The sequence below is a fragment of the Mobula birostris genome, chromosome 5, assembly GCF_030028105.1.
Source record: "Mobula birostris isolate sMobBir1 chromosome 5, sMobBir1.hap1, whole genome shotgun sequence".
In the NCBI taxonomy this organism is placed as follows: Eukaryota; Metazoa; Chordata; class Chondrichthyes; order Myliobatiformes; family Myliobatidae; genus Mobula; species Mobula birostris.
Window position 1 is genome coordinate 127021407 of NC_092374.1, and position 19970 is coordinate 127041376.

A 19970-nucleotide genomic window follows, 5' to 3' on the forward strand; every position below is an offset into this window, starting at 1 on the left:
GTTGTCAGTAAATGGATAGAAAATCCTGTATTGTTTACATTACACTCATGGCATGTTTGACCTCACTATAAACAGAGAACAGATTCTTCCAGTTAATACAAACATTTCTAAGTGTGAATCTGGTGCACAGTATATCCAGGCACTTTGCAGGTTAAGAGTACCGACTGGATGGAATGAGATACTATCAAATGTGGTTCTACCTCCCCAGGATCCAGGCCACATGCTTTTCCAGTGTGACAGTTTAAATGGTATTCCATATGTCGGTCGGTGAGGACTTTGAGAAAACTGGGAATATCATAAGTTCCTAGCAATAAACACACAATGAAATTCTAGCATATCTGTAGGAAAGCATATATATTTTTATAGTTCTTAGTCTATTATAATCAAAGTTTATTAGCAAAGATATTGCAAGCTGGGAAAACCATAACAGAATTGGATCTTATAACTTCTGGTGTTTTACGTTAGGTCTCAAATGTCTTCTATTGTGGGATATTCCTCATGGGATCTAGAGCTAAGTCATTACCTTTCAAATGAAAACATGGAAGTAAGAAACGGAGACTGAGACATTCACAGATACTTTGTGTTCAGTACATCTGGAGAAGCTATTTATGAACAGGACCAAATCAGCCAACCCCTCAGACCTGTTGCGGAACCATTCTCAGTCGCTCACCATTCCTTAATTGGAGAAGTGAGGGAGGGGAAGGAGGCTAGCTGGAAGGTGATAGGTGAAGACAGGTAGGTGGGAAAGGTAAAGGGCTGGAGAAGAAGGAATCTGATAGGAAAGGAGAGTGACCATGGGAGAGAGGAAAGGAGGAGGAGATACAGGGGGAGGTGATAGGCAGGTGAGAAGAGGTAAAAAGTCAAAGTGGGACGAGAAGAATATTTCAGGAATGTTTGAGTAATATTGTAAATATGTTGTTTTATTAAACATGCTTTGTTTACATAATTAATTATGGGCTATTTATAAGAAGTACGTGAATGACATGTGTCATTATGTCACCACGTCATATGTTACCACTTCACTAAAGGAAAGAACAATGAAGCAGACAAAGTATCCTGGTGCCTGTGTATTTCTTTTGATTAGTTTCTGGAGTTTCAAAACATAACATTGTTAATCTGTCTTATTCTATTGTTCCCTATCACTAGACAGCAGTATGTTCTGACTGCACTGCCAAACATTTGAAATATTACCTAACTCCACCTCTGCCTCAGTTCATCTACAGATGAAACACCCAGGCACTGTATGCCCTTTCTATCTCTATTCCAATGGACTTCTTGCCAGCTTTCCCGTATTTTGTGTTGGAAGAATCATGGGTGCTGAAAAGTCAGTTTACCAGAGCGAGATGGGTCCCCCTGGGCTGAATGGTACGGCAGAGACAATCTCTTGCTCAATGTCAGCAAAACTGACCTCAAGCGGGGAAGGAGGGTGAACGTGTGCCAGTCTGCTTTGGGGAAACTGGTGGTAGGGAGTCAGCAGCTTTAAACTCCTAGGTGTTTACCTGGGCTCAGCACATAGATGTAATCGTAAGGGAAACGTGCACTTTCTCAGGAGACATGTTATCAAAGACTCCAGCAAATTTCTACAGATGTACCATGGCGAGCATTCTGACTGTTGGCGTCACCGTCTGGTATGGAGGGACCAATGCACAGAACTGGAAAAGGCTGCAATGGGCTGTAAACTCGACCAGCTCCACCCTTGGCATTATCCTCCCTACAATGCCTCATTAAGGATACTCACCATCCAGGACAAGCTCAGGAAATGCCCTTTTATCATTGCTACCATCAGGGAAGAGGTGGGGTTCCCTATCTTTTTTTTATGCCTTGGACCAATATGATTAAGCAAGGGGTCCATGGACCCTGGGCTGGGAACCTGCTACACACACATCATTTCAGATTTCTGATGGCCCATGTACACTGCCTCACTGTATTACTTTCTTTTTGCACTATTTATTTTTATATACTGTATATTCTTATTGCTGTGTATAGTAGTTTTTATGTATTGCACTGTACTGCTGTTGCAAACAACAAATTTTAAGACATATGTCTGATAATAAATCTGATTCTGGGGCTATGGAGATTCCTTATCTCCTTATCTAAATGCCAGGTGCTTGGCTTGCAAAGTACAGGTGAATGGTGCAGAATTTACAAGCATGATCTCTTATGCAAATAAATATTGCAGTCAGTCTGATATAATTCTATTCAGAGTGCAGAACTAAACAAATACAAAAAATAATTTGAAGAGTCTTCTTGGCTCAGATAAACGACTTAAAAGCAGGTGATCCAGGACATGTAGTTCTTAATTGAACGCAAGCTGTGGATGGTTCTTTGTATGGTTAAATATGCCCTGCAGTGCTGTCATTGATGAAAGGATTAACATACGGAAGTCACTCTACTGCAGTACGATACCCTATTACTTTAAACACAGTTAATGGTGTTGCAGTAAGTCAGGGATAGAACAATCTGACAAACCCCTTAACAGAGTTTGATTGTTTAAGTCTGTCTTTGTATGTTCTGATCTTCCTGCAGAATAAACTGAGGTCAGATGCAGGGATTATGTTTCCCTTCCTTGTCTGAAGTATCTAACACTAGAGATCACAGTCTCAAAATAATAGATCAGCCATTAGGACAGAGAGAATAAGAAATATCTCCAGATCAAAGGTAGTAAATCTTTGACGTTCTCTTACCAAGAGGATGAGGGTGGCAGGGTGGAGATACGTCTCTACCAAAGGAGGTGTAACACGCTCCTTCCCACCACTCGCTTGCGGGTCATCCCTGGGTAAGGTGTAGCACCTGCTTAGCCCCCTCCTCCCACCCCGATCAGGGTCACATGAAGCCATGAGACCAGGTGGTAGATGGTTGTACGAGCAGCTGGTGCTTATCACAAGCCCTGGTTATGTGACCACTGACATCAGGCAGACAATCTCTGAAGAGTATTGATTATGTCTGGGGTCACCCGTCTTGTAAAGACACTGCCCAGAAGAAGGCAATGGCAAACCACTTCTGTAGAAAAAATTGCCAAGAATGCAATCATGGTCATAGAAAGACCATGATCATCTACATCATACAACATGGCGCATAATGAACGAACCAACCAAGAGGGTTGTAGGGATTTGGTCCTTGCATATATGCAAGGCGGATGTTAGTAGATTTTATGAATATTTAAGGGTGTCCAGGATGTGGGCTTAGTACAGGAAAGTCAATTGGCTGTAGCCTTATTAAATAGCAGAGTAGACATCAGAGGCTGAATGGATTATTGTTTTTACTTTTATGTTCTCATGTCTATAACCACAAACCATTTCTTGCTATCAATAAGAAGTGCTGCAAAGAATAAGATAATGAGATGCAAATTAAAGTTCAAATTCAAAAGTTCAGCGTAAATTTTATTATCAAAGTGCCTATATGTCATCATATTCATTTTCTTGTGGACATTCTCAATAAATCTACAGAATCACAACTACAACAGAATCGATGGGAGACTGCCTAATGAGGGTGACCACCAGAGTGCAGAAGACAACAAAGAGTGCAAAAACAAAAAGAAGAAATAATAATAAATAAATAAGCAATAAATATCAATAACATGAGATGAAGAGTCCTTGAAAGTGAGTCCATTGGTTGTGGGAACATCTCAATGATGGGGAAAGTGAAGTTGAGTGAAGTTGTCCCCTTTGGTTCAAGAACCTGATGGTTGAGGGGTAATAACTGTTCCTGAACCTGGTGGTGTGAGTCCTGTGACTCTTGTACCTTCTTCCTGATGGCAGTGCTTGATGGTGGGGGTCCTTGATGATGGATGCTGCTTTCCTGTGACAGTGTTTCATATAGATGTGCTCAGTGTTTGGGAGGGCTTTACCCATAATAGACTGGACCTTATACACTACTTTCTGAAGGATTGTCTGTTCGAGGGCATTGGTGTTTCCATACCAGCCAGTCAACACACTCTCCAGTACAGTTTATCAAAGTTTTAGATGTCATGCTGGATGTCTGCAAACTCCTAAGGAAGCAGAGATGCTGCTGTGCTTTCCCTAATTGTACTTAAGAGCTGAGCCCATGACAGGTACTCACTCCAAAATAATAACACCTAGGAATTTTAAGTTGCTAACATTCTCCATCTCTGATCCTCTGAGGACTGGCTCATGGACATCTGTTAACCACTGAATATCAGACTCTTCATCTGATATTCTCAATATTTATTGCTTATTTATTATTATTTCTTTTCTTTTTGTATTTGCATAGTTTGTTGTTTCTTTTGCATATTGGTTTTTGTCCACCCTGTTGGGTGTGGTCTCTCATTGATTTTATTGTTATTCTTGTGTTTACTGTGTATGCCTGCAAGAAATTGAGTCTCAGGGTTGTATATGTACTTTAAAAATAAATTGGTTTTGAACTTTTTTCTTTCAATTTAGATCTGTTTTTAATTGTACCCAAGTTTGTTCGTAGCTCCTAATAAAAATTGAAGCTTGTAGTTTGTACCTTTGGTGTAATGAAAGCCTTACCCCTTCAGTACAAAACCAGTAATCCTGTGGCTGTTCCCTCAGTGAAGAGGCTAGCTGTATGGTTTTCCCATCTGACGACATCATGCTGCAGTATCCCACATGGAAGTGAATCCCTTTGTCTTTTCTAGCTCCAGAAATTTGAAGGATTGGTTCACTGGCAGAAATATGGAATAAATATGGTCCTGGAATATTGGCTCTACGAATAGTAACTACTCAGTATATTTCAAATTTGGCCGTTTCCTACTTAGTGCATATAATCTCTTGGCACATCAGTATCTTCATAGACTCCTTATGTTTGTTATTTTCATCATGTCGGTTAGTGTTCTATAACAGCAGCAACATTATACCATGTAATTCCATAGTATTATTTTGGTGTAAAAACTAACCTTTGTTGGAGAGTGGATGAATGGATGTGTAATTTGTGGAATTGACGACTGAGTTACCTTTGCAGTGGCAAGAGCTGAACTTTCACCTTTCACATTTTGAACCCATGGAATACCTCATATTGTTCAGCAGTTGCTATTGAGCAGGCAGTTGGCAGGTAGATCATGGCTGAAGTGGGAGGGATAGCTTTGCATGTCTCCTGTGTTTGCTCAGATGCGGTAAAGAACCCTTCATTCCTGAAGCAGCGTTTTCATTCAGGGATGTTTTAAGTTATCTTTATGACAGCTTCACTTCAAATACACTTTTCTGTTCTTATGGAATTAGATCGACATTGAAGACTATTGTAAGCCTTAAGCATGTGACTTATAATGGTATTGAAGGAGAGGATGCATTTCTGATTCTCATTAGAGCATTTACGTTCCTTTCTGTATCAGGAGACAGTGGAATTTGTTCACACTGTTAAGAACTGGGTGGCCGTAGCTCTGAGTTGACATGAAAACAACCTGTCCAACCTCTCAATCTGCTGAGCATACTTCAGAGGTTGTAGGGAAGGCTAGATGAATAAAAGCCACATATTTGCATGACTACACAAAAATGTACCTCCTGCTTTTCCCTCGAGGGTACTTGTGGGAGGGGTCATCATAAGTTAGGGTTTGTTTTTTTTTTGGCATTTTGCTAGGAAAGCCACCAGGTCTTGGTGGTAATAAGTGCAAATTTGCATTGCAAAACTATTTTTGCATGAAAATTGAAAACATAAAAGTGTGTTCATCCAGTGCATAGTGAATAATAACTGGGGTCATTTGCCAGAAAAGACTATTGAATAGATAGTGGAAGTAATACTGAGACAGTTTTCTTTAAGATTTTGCAGGTTTCTGTGAGAAGAGAAATGGGAGGCATTCACTGAAGAGAAACAGACATTAAATCATGTGATGGTTCTTTGTTTCTTATTGTTCAAACTCTGTAAAGCTCAATCATGATGCTTCCTATGGTGGGGGAGTCGAGGACCAGAGGGCAGCACTTCAGAAAAGAGGGACATGTGTTTGGAACAGAGATGAGGAGGAATTTCTTCTGCCAGAAGGTGGTGAATCTGTGGAATTCATTGCCACAGGTGGCTGTGGAGGTCAGACATTGGGTGTAGTAAAGGTGGAGGCTGATAACCTCTTTGTTAGTCAGTGCATGAAAGGTTATGGGAAGAAGGCAGGAGAATGGGGTTGAAAGGGATAATAAATTAGCCATGATTGAATGGTGGAGCAGTCTTGATGGGCCAAATGGCCTAATTCTGCTCCAATGTTTATATATCCAGACTGCAGAATTTGGGTACTTTTTGTAAAACTCGTTTCTTTGAATTATTGTGGCTATAAACGTGCATGCTGCAATGAAGACTTGTATTTATATTCACGGGGCTGACCACAGTTCTATTCTTGCCCTGTGTAAGTCACAATCATTTAGTATAGCTTGTGATTTCAAATCTGGGCCCCCTTAACCATTAACCTCAGAATCTCCCTTTGCTCTGTTTGACTGAACAACAAGCAGTAATCTTGCATTATTTGCTGCTTTTGTTTTGTCTGTGTCCGTGTTCTGAAACAAGAAATGTAAAATAGACAAATAGTTCTTTTGCACAAGATTGAAAAAAATTGACTTTTATAACGTGAGTACAGGTTTCCCCACCATCCGAAGGTAGAGCGTTCCTATGAAATGGTTTGTAAGCAGGAATGTCGTAAAGCGAAGAAGCAATTACCATTTATTTATATGGGAAAATTTTGTGAGCGTTCGCAGACCCAAAAATGACCTACCAAATCATGCCAAATAACACATAAAACCTAAAATAACAGTAACACATAGTAAAAGCAGGAATGGTATGATCAATACCCAGCCTATATAAAGTAGAAATACTTTTCCACAATCATTACTGAACTGTTCTCCGTAGCGAAAATCTCACGCAAGCGCTGTTGGCAAAAACACGGCGCAAGCGCTCCCCAGTAACATTTAAGCTATGAAACTGCCAAATCATACCAAATAACACATAAAAATACACAGCCTATATAAAGTAGAAATAATGCATGTACAGTGTAGTATCACTTACGGGAATCGAGAAGACAGCGCCGAGCACCCTGATGATGGTGTGTTAAGCTGAGCTGTCGCAGGTTGGGGTGATGCAGTGGCCCCCACCCTCCAGGCCACCGAGCGATACATTGCCGTGAAGCACGCAGGGGTCCAGCGGTAGCCGGGAGACACACAGCACATCTTGAAAAAAGCAGAAACAAACATGCTAATTAATTAGGTGCCGCCCGGCACGTAATTGTCAGCCCAGATCAGTGCCGATTTCCGATTGCGTCGTCTCTGATCTGGGCCGACAATTACGTTTTGGCGGCACCTAATTAATTAACATGTTTATTTTGGCTTTTTTCTTAAAGGTGTGCTGTGTGCCTACCAGCTACCGTTGCATTCTCCGCGAATCGGTATCTGTCCGTGGCCTGGGGGTTGGGGTGGTGGGACACCGGGGTGTCATCTCATAATCGTCTGTCTTCATTAGAGCAGGCAGCTCATCTTCTTCTATCTCTGCCCGCCTCGATGTCGAAGGTCGAGGTTCGTCGTCTGCTGTGGCTGATGTGGAAGGCTTGCTTGACTGCTGAGCCTCGCGCATTTTTCTATCACACAGTTCTTTTAAGGACTCAAACCATCCTGCAAATATCCCCTAAACCGACGTACCCTTTCAAAATTAAAGTCGTACTTTATCATTACTCATTCGGTTTCGATTGTTATCCTTTTTTCTTCCAATTGCATCAGCTCTTCTTCTGTCAGTTCTTGGTCATGGGATGCCAAAACCTCTTCAACATCATCTTCGTCAACTTCCACAAGCCAAACTCACGTTGTCCTTTCTTCGTTCACCACGATCGTAACGCTTAATTATGTCTAGTTTTACGCTAAGTGTAACACCCTTATGAGCTCTTTCAGGCTTTTCCAATACCTTAGAACTCATCTTGCAAACGGCTGCTCACAGGTACGTGTAAAAGCAATGCTGTTCCAAATCCGGGGGAGAGCGGCTGCTCGGGGCATGCGCTGCCTTTTATTGCGCGCTGATTTTTTATCACGCGCTGCTTTTTCTTCGTAACAGTGAAAACATCTTCTGAAAGCGAAAACAGGGTACTAATGTAGGTCTTTCGTAACAGTGAGGTTTCGTAAAGCGAATGTTCGAAAAGCGGGGAACACCTGTACCTGCTTATCTTTAATAGCAAGGATATCAAATCAATCGGCTGAAGATAGACAGCTCCTTGGTGACTTCTTGGACAGTCCCTGGGGAGAAAACTTCCCCATTATTTCAATGTAAGACCAAAGGATCATCAACAGTCATTGGAGCAGCAGGATACTGTAATTCTACATCTTCTTTATCTTTTTAAACTAAATAAAATAATATTTATAAGAATAAACCGCCAGAGAAAGCAGGATCTCCCAGTGGCCACACATTTTAATTCCACATCCCATTCCCATTCTGATATGTCTATCCACGGCCTGCTCTACCGTCAAGATGAAGCCACACTCAGGTTGGAGGAACAACACCTTATATTCTGTCTGTGTAGCCTCCAACCTGATGGCATGAACATTGGCTTCTCTAACTTGCATTAATGCCCCTCCTCCCCCTCGTACCCCATCCGTTATTTATTTATCTATCTAGTTATTTATTTATTTATTCATTTTCTCTCTCTCTGTCTCTCTCTCTCCTCCCTCTGTCCCTCTCACTATTAATTCCTTGTCTGCTCTCCATCCTCTGGGCTCCCCTCCGCCTTTCTTTCTCCCTAGGCTTCCCATCCCATGATCCTCTCCCTTCTCCAGCCTGGTATCCCTTTTGCCAATCAACTTTCCAGCTCTCAGCTCCATCCCTCCCCCTCCTGTCTTCTCCTATCATTTCAGATCTCCCCTCCCCCTCCACTTTCAAATCTCTTACTATCTCTACTTTCAGTTAGTCCTGACGAAGGGTCTTGGCCCAAAACGTCGACTGTACTTCTTCCTGTAGATGCTGCCTGACCTGCTGCATTCACCAGCAGTTTTTGTGTGTGTTGCTTCAATTTCCAGCATCTGGAGATTTCCTCGTGCGAATGTCTTTTCATTCTTTACATACATTGTCAAAGCTTTACACACTGTTCTATTACAATCATACACATCAATAGTACTGCTGCTACTCTGGGCTGATCTACTGTGGAAGCAGGTTCACGAGTTTGATGACTGAGACACTGACTACGAATAAGCACATCAAACGTTTATTTACAAACAGTAAGAGATTTGACCAAGTTCCCCACAAGTTACAGCAACTATAGAACTAATTATTCAACAAACTGATACAAAGCTAGGAGTAAGCGCGGACGCGTGGTCTCCTGAGTCTGGAGTGTACTTTCCCAATGATTCTTCAGCAGTGGTCATAACCTCAGTGTGAAGTGTGTCCTGGGAACAAAAAGGGGAGGGGGGAAAGAGAGAGAGAAGAGAGGGAGGGAGGGAGAGGGAGAGAGGGAGGGAGGGGGAGACAGAGAGGGAGGGAGGGGGAGAGAGAGAGAGAGGGAGGGAGGGGGAGAGAGAGAGAGAGGGAGGGAGGGGGAGAGAGAGAGAGAGGGAGAGGGAGGGGGAGAGAGAGAGAGAGAGAGGGAGGGGAGAGAGAGAGGGAGAGAGAGAGAGAGAGAGAGAGAGAGAGAGAGAGACAGACAGACAGACAGACAGACAGACAGACCGACCGACCAGAATGATGGCAGTGAATTTCGACCAACAAATAAACTAACCTCCACATAACAGGTGATATACTGCTACAATATTTGTCACTATTATTTATTTATTATTATTATTTCTTTTTGTATTTGCATAGTTTGTTGCCTTATGCACTTTGGTTAAACACCTTAGTTGGGTGGTCTTTCATTCTATAGATTTATTGGGTATGCCCACAGGATAATGAATCTATGGTGATAAAAATATGATAAAATTTACTTTGAACTTTGAACTATAAAAGGAAATAGATTCCTGCATTTCTGTAGCATCTTGACATTTGATTTCTATAGGTTTTTAAGAATACTGTGGTTGAAGCTAGCTTTGAAGTCTAATTGTTGTACTGTGAGAAAAACTGTATTTGGGTGTGCTCTGCCCAGTGAAACAAACAACATTAATATACTGCCACTTTACTTTATCCATCTTGAATAAATTCTTTCCTCTTTTATAAGATGTCCATTTATTTGTAATCATTTGCAGTTCTGATGGGAACATGACAATTTCTGTCACTGCCATCGCTGCCAAACCTCCCAAATTTTCTCAGGATAGTCACCATTCACATTATTTGGTTTTGGTGAGATTGTGAGTAGATGATTCAATTTGTGATATTGAAAACAAAATAAATATACATAGCAGTCCAAATCTATTCAGAGAAATTCTTCCAGGGAAAAACTGGCAAGAGGTAATTCTCCTGTTCTTCAGAATAGTCCAGTTAGCATTCACTTGCCAAGTGAGACAGGGCCTTGGCCTAATTTCTCTTCTGATGGCACCATCTTCGCTCTACAGTCAACAGAATTTTCAGCATGGATTTTGGAATAGAATCTCCTGAGCTGAGCCACCTAGCAACTTAGCCCAGTTGTGTTATGTGATCATTAAGCCCGTTCATCTTTATCTTTCTGTGACCAGTGTATACAGCAGTGGTTCCCACCCTTTTTTTGTGCCATGGACCCCTACCATTAACCGAGGGAAGGGGAAATGCGAGTGAAATGCTGCTCTCTAATCTGGAGGACATCAAGGCAGTTTAGTGATCCAAGGGTTACATTCCAAAGATGACCAGTGTGCATTTTCAGGCTCCAGGACCTCCTCCCTGCTGGTGGTAATGAAATGAGGGTAGGTGCTGGATGGACGACGCCTTCTTAAGGCACTGCCTTTTAAAGGTGTATTCGACGATGGTGAAGGTTGTGACCCTGATGAAGCTGGCTGAGTTTAAAGTCCTCTGCAGCCTCTTGCAAACCTGTTGTATTGGAGCCTTCATCCCAGGCAGAATGCTCTCCTCTGTAAATCTATAGGTGTTTGCTAGTCTTTGGTAATGTACCAATTCTCCTTAAACTCCTAACTCCTGCTTCATGATTACATCAATATATTGACTTTTGAAGCAGTCCTGCAGTGCTAAGGCAGCAACCAGGCCAGTTCCTGATCTCCCTGTGAGCTGGTTTGACTTATTTAACCATTGGTCTGCACGCAGCTCGGTCACCCAGGTGGACAGTCAATGGCTGTTTGGGATCGCCATCATTTCCAACTCTGAACTTATGTGCTACTGGTGAGCAGTCTTTGTCCAACTCTTGTTCATCACACATGTGTACTGAGGCAGCCATTCAGCATGTTCAATCTTCATCAGCGACAATCTTGTGAAGCTCATCAACAAATTTCCCTGCTGCTTTGTGATCACCACAAATCTTCAAACATAGAAAACCGTGCATTTTCTTAAAATTCTGCAACCACCCTGCTGAATATTCAAAATTACCTTTAAATTTCAGTTCCTTGATTTGAATACTGTTAAGGGGCATATGTTCACTCTGATGCTGAAGAATCCACTCTTTCAATACAGGTTTCCCCCGCCATCCGAAGGTAGAGTGTTCCTATGAAACAGTTCGTAAGCCGGAATGTCATAAAGCGAAGAAGCAATTACCATTTATTTATATGGGAAAATTTTGTGAGCGTTCGCAGACCCAAAAATAACCTACTATATTATGCCAAATAACACATAAATCCTAAAATAACAGTAACATATAGTAAAAGCAGGAATGATATGATAAATACACAGCCTATATAAATTAGAAATACTTCTCTACAATGATTGCCTGCACTGTTCTCCGAAGCGAAAATCTCACGCAAGCGCTGTTGGCAAAACACTCTCTCCAGTAACCTTTAAGTTATGAAGCTGCCAAATCATACCAAATAACACGTAAAAATACACAGCCTATATAAAGTAGAAATAATGTATGTACAGTGTAGTATCACTTACCGGAATAGGGACAGCACCGAGCACACAGATGATGGTGTGTTAGGCTGAGTCTTCGGAGGTTGGGGTGGTGCAGTTGCCCCCATCCTCCGGGCAGCGAACTGATACCAATCCGCGAAGCATGCAGGGGTACAGCGGTAGTCGGGATGCACACAGCACATCTTTAAGAAAAAAGCCAAAACAAACAGGCTAATTAATTGGGTGCTGCCCAGCACGTAATTAATTAGCATGTTTATCTCGGCTTTTTTCTTAAAGATGTGCTGTGTGCCTCCCGGCTACCGCTGCATTCTCCGCGAATCGGTATCTGTCCGTGGCCCAGGGGTTGGGGTGGTGGGACACTGGGGTGTCATCTCATCGTCGTCTGTTTCCATTAGGGCAGGCAGCTCATCTTCTCCCATGACTGCCCACCTTGATATCAAAGGTCGAGGTTCGTCGTCTGCTGTGGCTGATGTGGAAGGCTTGCTTGACTGCTTAGCCTCGTGCATTTTTAGATCATACAGTTCTTTGTAAGCACTCAAACCATCTTGCAAATATGCCCTAAACCGACGTACCCTTTCAAAATTAAAGTCGTACTTTATCATTGCAGCGAAAATCTCACGCAGTTGCTTCACGCTCGGTTCCTGGACAACTTCACTTTGCTACTGCATTCGGTTTCGATTGTTATCCTTTCCTCTTCCAATTGCATCAGCTCGTCATTTATCAGTTCTTGGTCATGGGATGCCAAAACCTCTTCAACATCATCTTCGTCAGCTTCCACAAGCCAAACTCACTTTGTCCTTGCTTCATTCACCACAATCAAAACACTTAATTATACCTAGTTTTACGCAAAGTGTAACACCCTTACAAGCTCTTTCAGGCTTTTCCAATACCTCAGAGCCCATCTTGCTAATGGCTGCTCACGGGCATGTGTTTAAGCATGGCCGGCGAGAATACTGTTCCAAATCCGGGGGAGAGCAGCTGCTCGGGGCGCACGCCGCCTTTTATCGTGTGCTGCTTTTTTCCGCGCGCTGCCTTTTTTGTAACAGTGAAAACACCTTCTGTTAGTGAAAACAGGGAACTAATGTAGGTCTTTCATAACAGTGAGGTTTCGTAAAGCGAACGTTCGAAAAGCGGGGGGACACCTGTACACGAATGAGATCTTCATTTTTTTTCTTTATGCAGTGTTTTCCTATTTTTCATTAACTTCTGTTCATTATATATATGCACACACTTTCTTATACACATGCACTTTTATACACACTGTGTCGACTGGTGGCATAGTGGCAGCAGCGCTGGAATTCGGGGTGAGAGGTCCCGAGTTTGAATCCGGCCGGTTCCTTTGCATGCTCCATCCATGCCTGGGTTGAGTGTCGAGCTAACAACTCGACCTCGTTAAAAAAAACCTGGAGAGGGATGGGCTCCCAAGACATGCCATAGGATGAGTGAAAAAGCTTGTCATGACAGCGCCCGATGACTCCACCAGGAGTTAAGGCACGCATGCACGCACACACACTGTCTGTGATAAACAGAGACTTGCATATCACCTGGGAACCTTCCCAGTGCCTTGTGAAATTTTCTTTTTGTGTTGTCATGTCAGCACTCAAAATTTTGGATTTCAGAGGTTTTCAGATTTCGGATAAAGGGCACCTAACTCAACCAGTACATGGCTAGGGAGTGATTCTGGTTGTACCTGGCTATAGGGTTGTCTGCACATCAGTCTGAGATCAATGACTATCAGAATGTCTTTCATTGCAGTTATATCAGGAGCTGTATGCATGGTGGCTTTGAAGCTCTGTGGCAGCCCAAGCTTTGGTTTAGAAGCAGTATGCTGAGGATCATTCAGGGTCTTTGTTTAGGTGTTGGTGAAGGTGAGTGAAATATCAATTGTGAAATGAGCCCTTGGCAGCTCAGGATGTCGAAGGTACGTTTTCAAAATGACCTTCTCATATAAATCAGTAAACCAGACTGGTTTTGTTTGCATTAGGTGTAGTGTCGATCTGGTGAAATATATGCAGCATGGTGATTTTGTTACTGTTTTGTATTTATTTATTGAGCCACACTGCAGAATAGGCCCTTCTGGCCCTTTGAGCCACGTCTCCTAGCAACCTCTGATTTAACGCCAGCCTAATCACGGGACAACTTACAATGACCAATTAACCTACCAACTGGTACGTCTTTGGACTGTGGGAGGAAACCTGAGCACCCGGAGGAAATCCACTCAGTCACAGGGAGAACGTACAAACTCCTTACAGACAGCAACAGGAATTGAACCCGGGTCTCTGGTACAATTTGCTAACCACTACGCTACCGTGCTGCAAATTGAGATTTGCATATTGGTCAAGGGAATTGTGTTACTTTCGTGCATTCTGTTGAACCAGAGGATATTAATTTCTTAATGGTCTTATTACATTCACCAAATTTTTTATGAAACTGCATTTTTTTTTGATAATGGCCTTGCCCATATCTATGTCAATATAATCTATGAAAGACTTAAGATTATGGTCAGCTATCTGTATTGGAAGCTGTTTGACTTATTTTGGATCTTCAAACTCAAGTTCAAGTGTATTGTCATCAGACTATATATGTGTACAACCAAACGAAACAATGGCCCTCCACTCCACAGTGCACCCACAAAACATATATCACACATAGCACATAAAACAAATTACCTTAAATAAGTTCACTGAGTATAATTCAAATTGAACGTAATACACAGTGCAGGTAAATATAGACAGTTCACTGTACAAGTGACGAGTCCTCGGGCTTTCTTTAGTCTCACAGCCTGAGGGAAGAAGCTGTAACTCACTCTGACAATACTGTCCTGGTGCTCCTTACCTCCTTCCTGATGGTAGTGGGGCACATAGACTGTGGGATGGCTGGTACGGATCCTCTACAATGCTTTGGGCCCTTTGTCTACAACGCTCCTGATAAATGCCTCAAATGGAGGGGGAGTGGGGCAACCCTAGTGATCCTCTTGGCTCTTTCTGTAAATTCAATGTACTATTACTCCCCGAGAAGATTTTTCTTACCATAGAAATATAGAAAACATAGAAAATAGATGCAGGAGTAGGCCATTCGGCCTTTCGAGCCTGCACCGCCATTCAGTATGATCATGGTTGATCATCCAACTCAGAACCCTGTACCAGCCTTCCCTCCATACCCCCTGATCCCTTTAGCCATAAGGGTCATATCTAACTCCCTCTTAAATATAGCCAACGAACTGGCCTCAACTGTTTCCTGTGGCAGAGAATTCCACAGATTCACCACTCTCTGTGTGAAGAAGATTTTCCTAATCTCGGTCCTAAAAGGCTTTCCCTTTATCCTCAAACTGTGACCCCTCGTTCCGGACTTCCCCAACATCGGGAACAATCTTCCTGCATCTAGCCTGTCCGATCCCTTTAGGATCTTATAGGTTTCAATAAGATCCCCCTTCAATTTTCTAAATTCCAACAAGTATAAGCCTAGTCGATCCAGTCTTTCATCATATCACAGGTTTATTTTGCAATATTTCTGCTTTAGCAAACCAATCTCATTTGCAGGGTACTGATGCTCTTTAGCCGTATGGTCAGGCTCACTGATGGACTCAATTGACAGCCTACCTGAGAGATGCTACATGGTATGATTGATGGGAAAAGCACCAAGTCCCGTGCAGGAAGGAGTGCAGTTTGCTGAGCTGCAAATGAATGGTTAGTCATTGTCTGCTCTGTATGCTTTCCAGGCTGAATCCATCAGTGAAACTGACCTTACGGTTAAAGAGCAGCCATTGAGATTGGTTTGCTAATCCTGGATACTGGGAGAAACCAGTGCATTCTCCCGAGAGTTTGTGGCACTAATGATCATGCTCTCTCTCTGACGGGGTGTTAACCTGAAGGTTCATCTACTCTCTCAGGCACAGGTAAAAGATCCTTTGAAGAAATGTAAAGGGATTCACTTCTAGCTAGCAATTATGTTACCTTGATTATCGTAATTTAAGAGAGATTCTGTGGCTCTTCAGGTATGGTTGTACGGGTAATCATGCTGTGTGAGAGGCGATGGTGTTGCTTCCTAGAGTAATTAGACCTTAAACCACTTTATTGGCTATAACACACTTGAAAGGGTTGTTAAAGGCTCTGCGTAAATGTAAAGTCTTCCTTTATTGATGAGCCCAACTCCTGCTTTAGGCCATGTTTGAAAACTGGTCATGCTTGGGGATTGCAGATATTAAGCGTGCTTCAGGCTTTTCAGGATTGATGAAGCACAGTGCAGGTGAGGTTTCAGTATCCCAGAACTTTATTGTGGATGGAGTAGGGAAGAGCTGGAGCTGAATCCCCAGGTCTTCAGATAGGCTCTTCCCTCCCATGTTAAGGATCCTCTTCTTTGTCCAAACACTTCCCCCACCACCACCACAAGCCCCTGGCCTAACCACGTGAACTCCTATGACTAAACTTAATTGAGGATGGTAACAGATAATATGTAAAAAAAAAGTTACATATTTAAACAATGTGGCCTAGAAATGTTTTAATGGCATCAAAACAGCATTGACCCATCAAGCCCCTGAACCAGGGTGGATAACTTTACTTACCTCAATGCTGAACTGATTTCACAACTGATATTCACTTCCAAGGAATTTACAACTCATGTTCTCAGTTGTATTTATTTACTCATTTTGTATTTGCACATTGGTTGCTGATCGGCCTTTGTGTAGTTTTTCATTGGTTCGATTGTATTTCTTCGTTTTACTGTGAATACCTGCAAGAAAATGAATCTCGGGGTAGTATATGGTGACATATACAGCATATACTTTGATAAAATATTTACTTTTGAAGTGTTGAACTTCAGCCTAATGATGTTCATAATCATACCATAAACAAAGTGATCATTAACCTCAGGACTGTGACAAGAGCATAGCCAAAGACTTTGTTAGTTGCAATATACCTCCCCCTCCCCCTCCCCCTCCCACTTTCAAATCTCTTACTATCTCTTCTTTCAATTAGTCCTGACGAAGGGTCTCGGCCCGAAATGTCGACCACCTCTTCCTATAGATGCTGCCTGGCCTGCTGAGTTCACCAGCATTTTTTGTGTGTGTTGCTTGAATTTCCAGCATCTGAAGATTTCCTCGAGTTTGCGTTAGTTGCAATATGAGCTGCTTTATTGATCAAATACACGTTTTTATAGCTGCAGCACTTGGCCTAACACCTGCAGCTTTAGCAGAAGTCTCTTCCAGAGCAAAGCGAATATGGCATATGTGTGAATTTGTTTTTAAGGTTACCAGGGGTCACAGATTTCATTTAGAAGTGTTGGTCTTTAGGTTTCAGGGGAAGCTGTGTAGTAGAAGAAATATGAGTGAATAAGAGTTCTTTCAGACTAGCGAGGCAGAAATTCATTGCGTCACAGCCTGGTGTGGAAACACCAATGCCTTTGAATGTAAACCCTACAAAAAGCAGTAGATATGGCCCAGCCCATCACGGGTAAAACCATCCCAACCACTGAACACGTACACACGAAACACTGTCGCAGCAAAGCAGCATCTATCATCAGGGACTCCCACTACCCAGGCTATGCTCTCCTCTCACTGCTGCCATCGGGAAGAAGGTACAGGAGCCGCAGGACTCACATCACCAGGTCCAGGAACAGTTACTACCCCCTCAACCATCAGACTCTTGAACCGAAGGGGATAACTTCACATGTCCCATCACTGAAATGTCCTCTCAATCTATGGACTCACTTTCAAGAACTCTTCATCTCATGTTCTCAATATTTCTTCTTTTCACATTTGCACAGTTTGTAGTCTTCTGTACTTTGGTTAAACTCCTTGGTTGGGCAGTCTTTCATTGATTCTGTCATAGTTATTATTTTATAGATTGTTGAGTGTACCTTTAGGAAAATAAATCTCAGCATTGTATATGGTGACACATATGAAATTTGACAATAAAAAATTTACCTTGAACTTTGCATTACTGTTGACATTTATTGAAGGGAAAGTGCTAAAAGGGCAAAAAAAAAAGCCAAACTCCCTCATAAGTGCCAAGATAACCAAAGGTGTGCACCTTATTATTTCTCCTGGGTTAAACAAACTTCGAATAGCCCAGTTGTACAGAGGAATTTCTCTTTCTAAGATTATTTTACCTTTGCCATCTCTGATTTTGGTTTCTGCTCTGGGAGGCTAATATTGTACGTTATCAGTTCCTTGGAGTCTGCGAGTTTTATAAAGGCTCCTTTATCCCATGTGCCTGTGAGATCAAGGTTCACTGTGGAGTTAAAAACTACACATCCACAAGTTCCAGTCCTGTGACTTGTACTGCAAAAACACTGCTAATTTACTTAAGTAGATGGGTGTGACGTTGGATGAAAAATCCTGTGGAATTAAGAGGTTAATTAGCCTGGAAGTAACAGATTTCGTACGAAGAGGAATCTCGCTGTTTACTGAACTCCGAGTTGCTGTAGAGGAAAAGCTGCGTATGTATAAAAGGAACAGTCATCCCACAGGCAAAAACACATATCTGGTTAGCAACATGTAAAGCACCCGCAGAGGATTAGTTTGTCATGAGAGAGCAGATGACTTCATTCACAATTTAGATCCAAATGAATTTTACTCGGGTTTGAAAGGAGACAGACAAGGAGTGAACGCAGTTTTGCAGCTGATTGGGCTGCTGTGTTAATCAGTAGCCAATCAGAGAAAAGCTCTTATGCTCAGCCACCCACCGGGAATGTCGATTGGTTACTTTGGCTAACAAGACTGCACGTACATTGAGTACAGGCTACATAGCACTTCAAAGTCGGAGTTGAAGGAGCAAATCACGGACAACCCACTGAAGCTAAGCGATACTGTCTTTATGTGAAAACAATCAAGAACTGTGATCATTGGATCTGTGAAATAAAAGAAAGCTCGCCAGTTATGTTTTTTTGACAGGTAAGGTAGTACTGGTTTACCTTTATTTTGCGGACGCTGTTTGTTGAGTGAGACTGATTACTCGTGTTTATTGGTGACGCTGTGACAATACTCCACCTTGACTTGTCATTCTTTTGCCAGATTACTTAGTGAGCCACTTACAAATTTATTTAATGGCTTCAGCACATGTATCCTGTGACATTGTATATCTGGTTTGTAAACCCTGCATCACTGAAGATGTGTTAGTTTCAAGAAAGCATTGAATTAGATAAGATGAATTTTGTTCCAGTGTGTACCTCTTCCTAGAGATGCTGCCCGGCCTGCTGCGTTCACCAGCAACTTTGATGTGTGTTGCTTGAATTTCCAGCATCTGCAGAATTCCTGTTGTTTGTGTATTTTTTCCTTTACTTTTTTTGTATTTTCTCGTTTTTTTTTTGCAAACGCGCTCACGACAAAGCTGGTGTGTTACATCCAACCTTGCTTATTCGCAGCAGGTTTTGCTTAAATGTAAGCTTGGTGTGGTGTGATAAATGAAGAGGTGCCAGTGGGATCTGCGTACGTTCAGTGGCCACTTTGTTAGATACCTCTTGTAAGTGGCGATTCGGCGCATACTTGTGGTCTGTTGCTGTAGCCCGTCCCCTTCAAGGTTCGACGTGTTGTGTGTTCAAAGATGCTCTTCTGTACACCACTGTCGTAACGCGTGGGTTATTTAACGCGCCTTCCTGTCAGCTTGAATCAGTCTGACCATTCCGCTCTGACGTCCCTCATTAACAAGGTGTTTTTACCCACTGATCTACCATTCACTGGATGTTCGTTTTGGTTTTTGTTGCACTCTCCTTTGTAAACTGTAGAGACTGTGGTGTGCGAAAATCCCAGGAGATCAGCAGTTTCTGAGATACTCAAACCATATCGTCTCGCACCACCAATCATTCCACAGTCAAAATCGCTTAGATTTCACGGTTTCCCCATTCTGATGTCACGTCTGAGTAACAAATGAACCTCTTGACTATATCTGGATGCTTTTATGCATTGTTGCTACCATATGTTTAGCTAGGTAGATATTTGCATTAGGGGCAGGTGTACTTAATGAAGTGGCCATTGACTGCATATTCTGGTGTTGCATGATGATAAGGCTCCAATAGGGACAGTACTACAGCTTCAGCGCCATTGCCAACCGATTTTTAAATGGATTAATTCAAGGCATCATCTGTCACATTTCATTTAATAATGTTGGTGGCTTATATATAAAAGGGTCAATGTT

General features: G+C 42.3%; 1 protein-coding gene across 4 annotated transcripts in view; it reads left to right on the plus strand.

The window, feature by feature from the left end:
• lypd6 (LY6/PLAUR domain containing 6) overlaps nucleotides 1-19970 on the plus strand; it is a 287688-nt gene that overhangs the window by 135656 nt on the left and 132062 nt on the right. For 2 of the 4 annotated variants that reach the window (XM_072257275.1, XM_072257279.1), the window contains exon 1: nucleotides 18602-18730. The exons of the other annotated variants lie outside the window; for them this stretch is intronic. The gene's annotated coding sequence lies outside the window, so the exon portion shown is untranslated. Of the gene's footprint in view, nucleotides 1-18601; nucleotides 18731-19970 lie in introns of those variants that run through there. 4 annotated transcript variants of the gene reach the window in all.